Source organism: Haemaphysalis longicornis, unplaced genomic scaffold, assembly GCF_048455015.1.
Source record: "Haemaphysalis longicornis isolate Haplotype H1 unplaced genomic scaffold, Haemaphysalis longicornis Haplotype H1 scaffold_11, whole genome shotgun sequence".
In the NCBI taxonomy this organism is placed as follows: domain Eukaryota; kingdom Metazoa; phylum Arthropoda; class Arachnida; order Ixodida; family Ixodidae; genus Haemaphysalis; species Haemaphysalis longicornis.
In genome coordinates, this window is record NW_027526214.1 from 123,873,624 (window position 1) to 123,886,060 (window position 12,437).

At 51.9% G+C, this 12,437-nt stretch overlaps 1 pseudogene; it reads left to right on the forward strand.

The window, feature by feature from the left end:
* The first annotated feature begins 310 nt into the window (after positions 1 to 310).
* LOC144160790 (uncharacterized) lies at positions 311 to 2,084 on the forward strand (annotated as a pseudogene).
* Positions 2,085 to 12,437: the final 10,353 nt, after the last annotated feature.

Here is a 12,437-nt window from a genome sequence, read left to right on the forward strand (position 1 = left end):
CACAAGGGGGTGGAGCTACGGTCGCCGACGGGAGCGGACGTGTTTCTCATCGGCTCCTTCTTATGCCAGTTACCGCAGCGTTAATTCGCAGTTACCGCCGTATACTTGGTACCAAAGTGTGCGCGAAGGTACGAGGCATCGACCGATACCAGTTGTGACCAAGTGGTACGGGCCTTTTTCGATTTTCGGACACTTTTCTGACGTGCAACGTGAACGTTTCGCTGAGCCTAACGTAGGACTACCGCGAGTACGGCCCTCGGGAGTGCTGGGCCTGGCAGCTAGGCCTAACCCGACGAAGAGTACGACCAAGATGGCTACCGCAATGGATTTGGGCACATCAACGGAGGACGACAAGACGCCAGCGCTGAGCATCGGCAGCTTCGGCGGGCGTACGTGCACATACGTTCAAGGACAAGAAATTACAACCGAGGACGCCGAGGGCTGCACGGCCTCCGGCATCGGCGTCAAGCAGATCACTACGGGCAAGGACTACACTGCCGTCACTTGCCAGTCTCGACTCAGAGATAGGGCCAGCTTCGAAAGTGTGTGGCTGCCTCGGTTACGAAAGGGGCACGAATGCCGTCACTATGCCGAAGGAAGATATCATGATTGTCATGCGGACATGCGGCGGCCTCAACATAGCGAGAACGGATGGTCTCAATAATTATGTCGGTCGTCATTACGGCGGCTTGAGTAACGAAGCAGGAAGCCGAGACAGACACCATCTTTACGAACGGGGTGCAGAACATCATTGTGATCAGCACCCCGGATGAACGACGCGTCCTGCAGTACTGTAAAATCAAAGCCCTCTCAGTTGGGGGCAACACGTTCGAAGTCAGTGCCTACCTAACGGCACCCCACGGCACGGTCAAGAAGGTCATCCGCGGCATCGAGGTTAGGGACACACCCGCGGAGATTAACGAGAACGTCGTTAACCCTTGCGGTTGTGGCGCACAAAAGTGGAAACACGACGACAGTGATAGTCCTTTTCGCAGGGCAGAAGGTACCCAGCTACGGGAAGTACGGTTCCTGACTTGTGCGATGCGGGCTCTACTGCAAGCATTTTTAGATGTGTAGGCACTGCGGCAAGGTCGGACATAGAAGTGATGTCTGCCCGAACCCCAACGCTAGAGTATGCTTTGCCTGCGGCGCGGCGAACCCCAGCGCCGAACATGAACGAGACTTCAAACCGCAGTGGAAACTCTTCGGGGGGCAACACCCGACTGGCAGGAGGGAATGCACGAACAGATACAAGATGCCGTACGTGGTCATGAAGCGGCAATTGGAGCGCAAGATGGAGGCCTTACAACAACAACCGGACTCGGAGAGCTTCCCACCGCTGCGCAGGCCGTCCGTCGACGGGCCCCGAGGGGTCGCAACAACGCAATAGCAGTCGCCACAGAGACAGTAGCCAGAGAGGCACGAGCGCCAGCCACCGCCGACAACCATCGCAGTCACGAGAACGCGTCGCCTGGGCTGACGCAGTGAAAACGCCCAAGGCCGCTGCGAGGCAACAACCGCCGTATACCGCCCCGAAGAGACCCCACGACAAGAATGGAGCGGTGACAGCTGTGAGGGCCGAGAACGAGAAGTTGAAACAGAGAATAGCCGAACAAGACGCTACTAGCAATGCAGCAATAGCTTCCGCAAACACAGCTGCCACAACAACAGTTGTCGCAACAACAGCTGCCGCAATGACTGCCACAGCCCGCATGAGAGAGGAAACAGAAGGATATGACCGACGATGAACCAGAGCCCAAGATGGATCCCCGCTCCCCCAGAACGACGGTTCCAGCTCCCAATAGACGGGCCATTGAGCGATCCAAAAACCGTAAACTGGCTGCGCGAATGGACAAACAAGACGACCGACTCGCCCGGGTGGAGGCATCCGCCAAAGTCACCAACCACCGCCTTAATGCACTCGAGCAAATGGTCCAGCAGATGACAACAACCATGCAGAGCATCCAGACCATGATTGCGATCATGCAAATCAACTACAGGCGCAACTACAAATACAGATACAAAGCATACAGGCCCAGATCATCACCAAACTGCAGCAGTCATGGACAGCACAGCCCGTATAGCAGTTACCCCACTGCCAATGAGAGACCTATTGGTCTGGCACTGAAGCTGCAACGGCTTCCCAAACAAGAGAGCAGTATTACAACAACACTTGCAGCAACTCACCCGGAAGCCAGACGTCATAATGCTTCAAGAAACACACAGTGAAGAGACACCGAAACTCTCGGGCTTCCGCACGCACATCAGCCCGCCGAGTGCACGGGCAACGTCAAAAGGCAAGGGCATGGGAGTCTGCATCTTCGTCCGCAAGGAGATCACCTTCATCGAGCATGCTCTGATCGGCAACAGCGCCATCGAACACTGCGCAGTGGAAGTAATCACAGGCAAGAACAGAGAAAGCCCATTCATGGTGAACGTTTACAGCCATCCGGCACACGGACAGCAAACGTTTCGGGCAATCCTCCACAAGGCAGGCTGGACCGCCGGGAACAGCACGCTCACGGTATGCGGCGACTTCAACGCCCCGACCAAAGAATGGGGCTGCCACAGAACGACAGTCAGGGGGAGAGAGCTGATGCAAGACGCCACGAACGTGGGCTGCACGTCATCACGGGTTGGGCTGCACGTCATCACAGCACGTCATCACGGTGCCGATGCAGGTGGGGAAGCCCACTTCCCCACCTGCCTCGGCACATCGGTTACGCGGGACACCACCCCGGACCTCACCTTCATCCAGACCAGCGCGAACTCGCGCGACGCTATATGACGGAACACGGGAAATTGCCTCGGCAGCGACCACTACATAGAAGTAGCCGTACCACTCTCGTGCCACGGCATCACCGGCACACGAACGCACTGCATCGCGGACTGGGGCGCGTTTCGACGGGCCCTCCCCGACAAACAACCTGGTATTACAGACATCGACCAATGGAGGGAACCGTCGTGAAAATGACAGCGGACACAACCAGGGAGCTCGGTACGGACGAAGGAAAAGATAGGATAGGCAAATGGCTGGTTCACCTACTAGAGGCCAAACAGCTCATAAAGGCGCGGTGGAAGAAGCAGCACAACAACAGACATCTGCGAAAGAATATCGCCGAGCTCAAAAAACAGATACGGTCCTATTGCAGAGTGCTCTGCACACAACAGTGGAGCGAGGTCTGCAACGAAGCCGACGGACAAATGCACAAGGGCAAGACGTGGAACCTGCTGCGGCACATTCTCTATGAGACTAGGGCCAAGGATTCCCAATACAACAACCTTGCCAAGACTCTCCACAGGGCCGTCTGTGACCTCGCGGAAGACGAAGTGCGGAAACGACTGGACGCCAGGTACCTACCGACCACCCCTACAGAGGCGCACCCGGGCTACCACGGCAACGCCAACGCGACACTAGACAGAGACATTGAAACATGGGAAGTACGAGTGCACTTCCAGAACCTCAACACCAGATCCGCCGCCGGTCTCAACAGGGTGACTGACACGGTACTTAAGAATCTCAACGACGCGGCCATAGAAGCCCTCTCACGCACTTCTTCAACAAATTTTGGCGCACCGGACGGCTTCCCAAACCGTAGAAGACAGCCAAGACGATTCTCATCCCGAAGCCTGGAAAACCACCCAACACAGAGAACCTCCGACCGATCTCGCTCACTTCGTTCGTGGGAAAGGTCCTCGAGCACGTCCTTATAAACAGGTGGCAGCGCTACTTGGAAGACTCTGAACTCTACCCGAACTCAATCATCAGGTTTCGGAACAAGCTTGGAACACAAGACGCTATGATCCTCGTGAAGCACGAAATCATCGACGACGCAACGTGAACCAGGGACAACCGACCTATACTAGGACTCTACCTAAAGAGCGCATTCGATAAAGTCCCCCACTCCTCCATCCTAGCCCAAGTCTCCCGGCTCAACATGGGTCGTCGGACATACGATTACCTCAAAAACTTCCTCACAGGCCGGACTGCCAAAATTTGCGCGGGCGACCTGCAACTCTCAGAGAAACATCTCGACAGCGTCGGCTCCCACCAAGGATCGGTGATCTTCCCGATACTCTTCAACCTCGGGATTATCGGCGTGGCCAACCGACTTGCGGAAATAGCCGACGTCGGACACTCCATCTACGCCGAGGAAGTCGCGTTATAGGTCACAGAATGAAGCGACGGTCACATAGAAACAACGCTACAGGAAGCAGTCAACGCCATCGAGGAGCAACTGCGCGGGTCCGGACTCGTCTGCTCCTAATCGAAGTCAGAACTGCTCGTGCTCCCGCCGAAGGGAGCGGGCAGAAAAAGGAGGCATATGGAAGCCACGTACGAACGCCCCCGGATAACGATCCGTACGGAAGGAGGACAAGTCATTCCGGAGGTCGACAAGATACGAGTGCTCGTACTGCTTATTGAGCGGAATCGCGTCAACGGCGCGACGGTCACCAAGCTTGCAACGAAGGCGGCTGCAGCAATGCGCCTCATCAGGAGGGTATCTAACATAGCAGCGGGAATGAAAGAGGAAAGCCTCGCTCGCCTCGTCCAATCCTTCGCAATCAGCCACATAGCGTATGTGACCGCCTTCCAGAACTGGCGGCGGTTCGAGCGCACCATAATTGACGCCAGTATACGTAAGGCATACAAGACGGCGCTTGGGCTCCTATGGAGTACGAATACCGACAAGTGCATGGCCCTGGGCGTTCACAACACCCTGGACGAAATGGCCGAAGCGCAGCGAACGGCACAACTCGAGCGACTCTCCGAGACGAGGACTGGGCGGAACATATTACAGTCAAACCCGTTTATAGCGAACTGCAGTTTGCACCGCGATTAGTTCGATATATCCAATAGTTCGATATAGCCGAACCCGCCTATAATGAGCTTATTGTTACGAGTTCGAAATCCCCGGGAGCCCACCCCCAACAACTCCGCCATCTGCGTATGCAGAAACGAACACAGTACAGTAGCCATTACCATACCAAAATAATCCATTTATTGCAAGTAATAAAGCTACTTTCCACCTTAACTGCCCACGTTGCAAAAAAAGCGGTGATTTTTGTTTTCACATTCATTTTGGCGGCTTCAACTAGCATAGCATTCTCTACACGAAACATTGTTTGCACGAGTTCGAGTCCGCGTCCCCAAAAGTCTATGAAGCATTGGCGGAGCACATCGACTGCCGAAAGCGGTTCCTTATAAGCGTCGGACGGATTTCACTCGCGACATCTTCGGGAACGCTGGCGAGCTCTTCCCACAGTTCACCGATGCTGCTGTCTTGGTCTGGACTCGCTGACAGGGCGGGTTCCGTCGTGAGTCCCGCGCGTCGGAAACAGTTCCGGAAAGTATTGGACGTCACGTCGCTCCGTGTGAGGCGCAATGTCTCAGTCGCGGCTCTTGCTTCGTGGTCGCGGCCAATACACATCTCAATCGCCGCTCCGAGATAATACATTTTGGCGGCCATTCTAGGCGACCAAAGTTCGATATATCGGGTGTTAACTTCGTTATAAGGAATATGCTTCCCATGTATTTCTGTAACTGAATTATTTTTGTTCGATATATATCGTAGTTCGCTCTATCCGGGTTCGTTATAGCCGGGTTTGCTGTACGACACCTGCGCCTTGCGCCCATGGCGGACAGGACACAGAGCGAAGTCCCGCTACCGGACAATATCAACCGACAGCTCAGTGTCTGGCCGATACCGCGGAATATGAACCCCGAGCGCAACAAGGAGCGACGACTAGGAAGAGCCAAAGCCCTCATATACCTTCATGCTAGATATAACGGCGCCGTCTACGTGAGTGCGGCGGTGTATCAAGACTGTAACGGCGCTTAAAAGCATCAACGGGATTTACAATGACTGCGACGAGCATCCATGCCAGGAAAGCGCACCGTGCATGCGAAGAGGTGGCCATCGCCCTGGCCGTCGCCTACCCCAACTGCACGACGCTGTTGTGCGACTCTCGAACAGCAGTGCAGAATTACGCCAAGAGCAGACTGTGCAGTGAGGCCGCGCGCATCGTACGCAAGGCTGAAGACAACCGGCGCACCAGCGCTGTGGGGATCAAATGGTTCCCGGGCCACTTAGGCAACACCATATCGGGACGGGGGAACGCGAACCACAATGAGACGGCCAACGCAGTCACGCGAGGACTCACCAACCGCGCGACAGCACGCCAGACCGACCCCGGGTACGGGACGCTCGACATCGCTCGACACGATGAGCAGCTTGAACGACATAGTGAAGTGGTACAGACTGAACAGACGAACTATGCCGCCCCCTCACCCGGGACCTACCCGAGCTGAGGCAGTGTTATATAGACAATTGCAGACGGGATCCGTACTAACCCCGGTGCTTGCAGAACACATTTGCCCCAGTGTGTACGACAGTGATGTGTGTAGACTGTGCACAAAGGGATGAGCCAGGGCAGGTCACATATTTTTGGACTGTAGCGTAAATCCGCGAGAGGCCACCAAGAAGACGACGATGCCACCGCCGCTGGAGGCTACTACGAGGAGCTATGGCTACGACACACAACTCAAGACCGTCCAGCAGGTCTCGGCAGTCCTTTAGAAGCAGCGACTGGGCGAGGCAGCGGGGAAGGGGGCGCCAGCCTTCCTGGACCCGTGGACGGAGCTCGTGCGCAGAATTCAAGGGGTGCCCGGGACGGCGTCCAGGCCGCGTCACGGTGACAGCACACCTCCCCCATGTGGAGGGAGCCCAACCGAACTGCAGGAAATTCAATAAAGTTGTTTTCTCTTTCTTTCTCTCTCTCTCTAATTCAACCCAACGAACCGGACATGCCCACGCGCATAGGCAGCAGTGCACAAAGGCACACAACACCTGATCTCGTATTCTCCCATCGCCTACAGGGCATCACCTGGACATCCACCCTAAACACACTTGGCTGTGTTCATTGCATTCTTACGACCCAACACATTCTTACGACCCAACACAACGTGCACAAATCTACCCTAAAAAAAGCCGCAACAAAAAAAACATCACTGATTGGGACGGTTTCCGCACCTCGACCCTGAATGTTTCACCACCCGCCAACCAAATGGACGAAGAGCTAGAACGGTGGCTCAACCAAATAATGCAGGCAAAGGAAGAGAATGAAAGACATCTTGATCCCGAACTACCAGTTCCCTGCGCCGAATAACGCATACAGCATTTGTGCGAGGCGTATCGCAGCATATAACGCCGGTGGAGAACCCACAAACACAGAAAGGCTATGAAAAAACGCCTTGGCCAATTACACAGAGATCATAGAACATGCCCCGCAACTAACCCGAGCACAGTGGCACCAAGTATGCGACGAAATGAGGGGAGGACTGTCCATGAAGCGCACCTGGGCCCTCCTGCGCCAACGCATGGACACCGAGGCTTCTATATCACGCAGCGCATCACCCATCTAGTGCAAAAGCAGGCCACCACGGGACAACTACTGCAGACTCTTCAAAACGTCTACCACACCTCAGAATCGGATAGCTACCCACCCGACCCAGTATATCGAGGTGACCCGAACCCCACACTTGACACAGAGAGCACAGCGGCAGAGATACACAGCGTTATTTTAAGCTTCCGACATGGAACAGCTCCCGGCTCCGACAAAATCACCAACAAGATACAAAGACACCTAGACGATCAAGCACTCGACGCAAACACGAAACTCTTCAACACCCACTGGGACCCTTGCAACCATCTGGAAGCATTCCAGCATTTCGCTAAACAATCGCAATAGAAACCCTCCGTCCAATTTTCCTTACATCCTTCTTGCGAAAACTACTCGAGCACATAATGCACGACAGAATAACAAGACACCTTGAAGAACAAGACCTCCTCCCACCAAACCTCATAGGGTTCCCCGCGGGACTATCGACCCAAGGCACACACATACAAATTCACCACGACATCGTTCAAGCTCCTTCCAAAAAAAAACAATGCCGCGATCCTTGCTTTAGACATACACAAGGCTTTAAATCATATCTCCCATGCAGCAATACAACAACCGATCACGTGCATCTCTCAACTTAGGGCAACGCACACACAAGTAAGTGATTTCTTTTCTGACTCTCAGGACTGCCACACACAAATTAGGCCCTTCATTCCTCCAACCTCCCAATGACAGCGCGAAGCACTCCTCAAGGCGCTGTCCTCTCACCCCTGCTTTTAAATTTGGCATAGACACCCACCGTACGCAGCCTAGAAAATATAATTCCGGACCTCAGATCTACAATATGCGCAGACAAGATCACACTATGGGTACTCCGTGGCAGTGACGCCAATATTCAGGAATTCCTCCAACGGGGAACCACGGCAATCGCACACACAACACAGCAAGCCGGTCTCACATTCCCGGTGCACAAATCCGACCTCTTAATACTACACCCTCCGCGAAAACAATTCCCCGCCAAACACAACATCCATATTAAAATTAATAATCCCCCATACCGCATGTAAGTAAATCACGCATCTTACGCCTTTCGATCGAAGCAAATAGAAGCACAACCCTGACAAAACGTGCCATTCGAAATCACACTCCGCAGACCATCGGCCTCGTCAAACGAATAACAGACAGACACCACGGAATATAAGAAATAGAACGGCTCAGGCTTGTGCAAAGCTTCATATTAATCCGTTTCTGCTGCCATCTACCTTACGCGAATGTACCCAAAGCCAACAAAAACGAATTGGGCACGCTCTTTCGCAAACCCTACACAGCCGCGCTACTACTGCTCTCTTACGCCCAGACTGCAAGACTACTCTTCCTGAGTATCCATAACACGCTAGACGAACTCGTCGAGGCCCACAGAACAGCTCAAATAAACAGACCGTCACAATCCGTCCCGGGACGAAAGATCCTCCAACGGATTGAGCTCAACCCACCAGTACCCCTCGAACCACCTGAGGTCATCCCAACAACCTACGTCAACTTCTCCCGATTCAACATACACCCAACCTTCCATTTGGCCATTCGACAAGCTGGCCATACGACAAGACACCACAACACACGTTACCCACCCTCAGAGCACACGCTGTACGTGGATGCAGCACAGTACCATTCCAAGAAAGCCTTCCCTGCCGTAGCGCTTACGGCACTCGTGGACACATCAACCAATTGCTTAACCATCCTCACTAACTCCCCGGTGACAGTGGAGGAATAGGCAGCGGCCCTCGCCCTCACACAAACCCCAACACTCATGAAAATTCTCACCGATTCCCAACGTACTCTTCGCAACTGTTCCAGGGGCACTTGCAAATATTAAGGAAGAAGCCCCCCACCCAACTCGTGTCGCTGCTGTGGACCCACACCGGCATAGGCGGTAATGAGGCAGCCCACCTTGAAGCTCGAGCACTGGCCACCCGAGCATGCCCCTCTTTTCCGCCTAAGAACGGTGTCCCAACGGCTTCTATATATACACTTTTAACATATCCAGAAGTAGCCCAGCACTACCGACTTCTTCGCAGGCCCTATCCGTCACAGCACCCGTCGCTAAGGCACGCTGCAGCCAACTTGTGGTGCATCCTACAAACTCACTGCTTTCACCACAAAACTTCGCTCACACACGCGCACCCGCACAAGTTTCCAACACCACACTGTCCTCATTGCCACAAACGTGATACCCACTTTCATTCGCTCGGTTAGTGTCCACACGACCCATTTCCCCCCTACCCCACGCCCCACCACTGGGAACAGGCCCTGGGAAGCTCGGACCTGGCGGTTCAGGAAACTCTAACCGCACCACGGGCTCTGGCGGTCGTCGAAGCCATATGGTCCTCGTCCATCCATTCCCCCTAAATGCTAATTGTATAATGAAGTGGTTATCTCTCTCCCTCTCTCTTCCCTGATTTTTGTTATTATCGCATTGAGCGCGACCGTTGGCGGTGGCGGACATCTTTGTCATGTAGGCCATGCGGTGGCCCAGGTGCGCGTCACAAGAAACTCCTGATCTGCGAGCTGGACGCTGCTCCTCAAGATCTCCAATGCTCAAGGGTGTGTGGTGGTGGAGGGTTAATAGGGCACATCCAAGCCAAATCAGCTGTTGTATTTCTGATACAAAATTAATTAAACGCACGTGTAAGCATAATCCTGCCATCATGAAAACACACAGCGTTCATGAGGGAATCATGTCAATGAGCCAACTTCGCTCTGTCGTATCACCTGCGTGTGATATCGTACTCTCAAAATGATTCGGGCTTAAAATATTCATATGTGCAGTATAACCCTGCTCAGTGGGATTTACAATTTTGAATAAATATAGAGCTCGTCCTGTAATCTTTCAAAGTAACGTAATTGCACTCATTGCTTGAATCGATTCATCTTGGTTTTTGATTCTTGAGTAAATTTATCGAGTAAATCATCGAGTAAAAATATGCTCTAAAATATTTTAAGCCCTAAAATATTTGCACCTGAAGCGTCTAACAATGCATGCTCTGTCCTGATGCAGGGACTTCCCGAAGATCACAATGGTCATTATTAAGGTTCACATTCAAGATTTCTTCGGTCCCGACAACATATTTACTATAGGACCAAACCCTGACGGCGTCGGCCTGGTCGCACACAAGAGGCTGTCTTTTGTGAGTCCACGTCTTTCAGAAGTATTTTAAATGATGTTTTATTTTTTATAACCTATCCGTAGCTTTATACATACATACTTGTAGCTGCCAACAGACGAAGTAAACAGCAGACTTACGCCACGGAAATAACTAGTGTCCATGATGGGCAGCAATTAGGAGTGTTACCCGCCGCGGTGGCTAAGGCGTTACGCTGCTGAGCACGAGGTCGCGGGTTCGATTCCCGGCCGCGGCGGCCGCTTTTCTGATGGAGGCGAAAAGCAAAAACGCCCGTGTGTACGAGATTTCGGCGCACGTTAAAGATCCCCAGGTTGTGAAAATTCATCCGGAGCCCTCCACTACGGCGCGCCTCATCGCCTGCGTTGTGTCGGCGCGTTAAACCCTAAAATCAATCAATTAGGAGTCTTCCCTTTTTAGCGCAATGTGTAGAGCTATATGTCATGTTTCGTGAACGTCCTTTTTATAAAATTTTATCTTTATGATGCTGCAACAATTATTATGCTGCTAAAGCACGCGCGAAACTGAAGGTACTGGCGGCGGTACTACATTGAGTGTAACAACTACTCCATCTTAAGTCAACATGGGATTTCCCCTTGCTGGCGCGATTTCTATCCGTATGTAACATTTTGGCGTTTAGTTTGTCCGCTGGTTTAGATTATAGGAAATTCATGCTAGGAATTTTTTCCGAAAAAAATCGTCCCTAACATTTGCGTCGGCGTCGGAAGCAGCTACACGGCTGCGAGGCCTTTTGTCTTAGTTGCATTCCATAAGGCGAGCACAAACCCAGCGGTTGCGAAATATTGCCGTCCACCACAGCGTACTGGTACTGTAGTACGACCGCAAGAAAATGGAGCCAAACGAGCGAACAGACAAGCAGCGAAATCTAATACAAAGCGTAAAGAGCAAACTTTCTGCCTGTTAGAGCAGCGCTCTAACAGACAGAAAGAAGTCTTTTCTGTAAGCTAGGCGGAAGCGGTTAGCGGCGCAACTAATCCCAATTGGGGACGAAGTCCGTCGGGAGTGTGAGGCCGACGGGGCCGACACTTATCATTGAAAAGAACAAATCATTGCACAAATATGAGGCAAAAAATCAATATGTAAGTGTTATTTGCAGCGTTCCTTTATTAAAAAATTCATGGGCGCTTGATTGTGTCGATAGCAAATGCATTATGCGGCGTGGGACAGTGGATTGCGGCGTGGGACAGTGGATTGCGGCAATGATTTCTTCTTAAAAGAATCTATCTTAAAAAACCTAGATGAACGCTTATTAACGCTTGGTGTTTTCCTCGACCTAAGCAAGGCATTTGATTCTATTAGTCATTCACTGCTCCTTAAAAAGCTAGCTTGTTATGGTGTTCGCGGTGTTGCTTTAAAACTTATCGCTTCGTACTTAGCAAATAGAACCCAGTATGTACAGTTAGACACCCCCTCCAAAATTAAACCGGTGAAAATTTGCGTTCCCCAAGGAAGTATATTAGGCCCTCTTCTTTTTAACATATACATCAATGACATAGTAAATGTAGATAATGACACTAAATACGTTATTTATGCTGATGATACTACTCTGCTATTTAAATCCAACAAAGTGAGTACCCTAATACAAAATACAAACTCAGTGTTAAAAAGCATCCATGAATGGTGTGTTGAAAATGGCCTGAAAATAAACACAGGCAAAACTAAAGCAGTACTATTCCATGCAATAAACAAAAACATCACAATTGAAGCAGATGTAACTTTGGCCTCCTCAAAAATTGAAATCGTGAGCTCAATGAAAACATTAGGCGTTTGGTTTGATGAACATATGACCTGGAGTCATCACCTACACTGTCTTGCTGGCAAACTTTCCCAAGT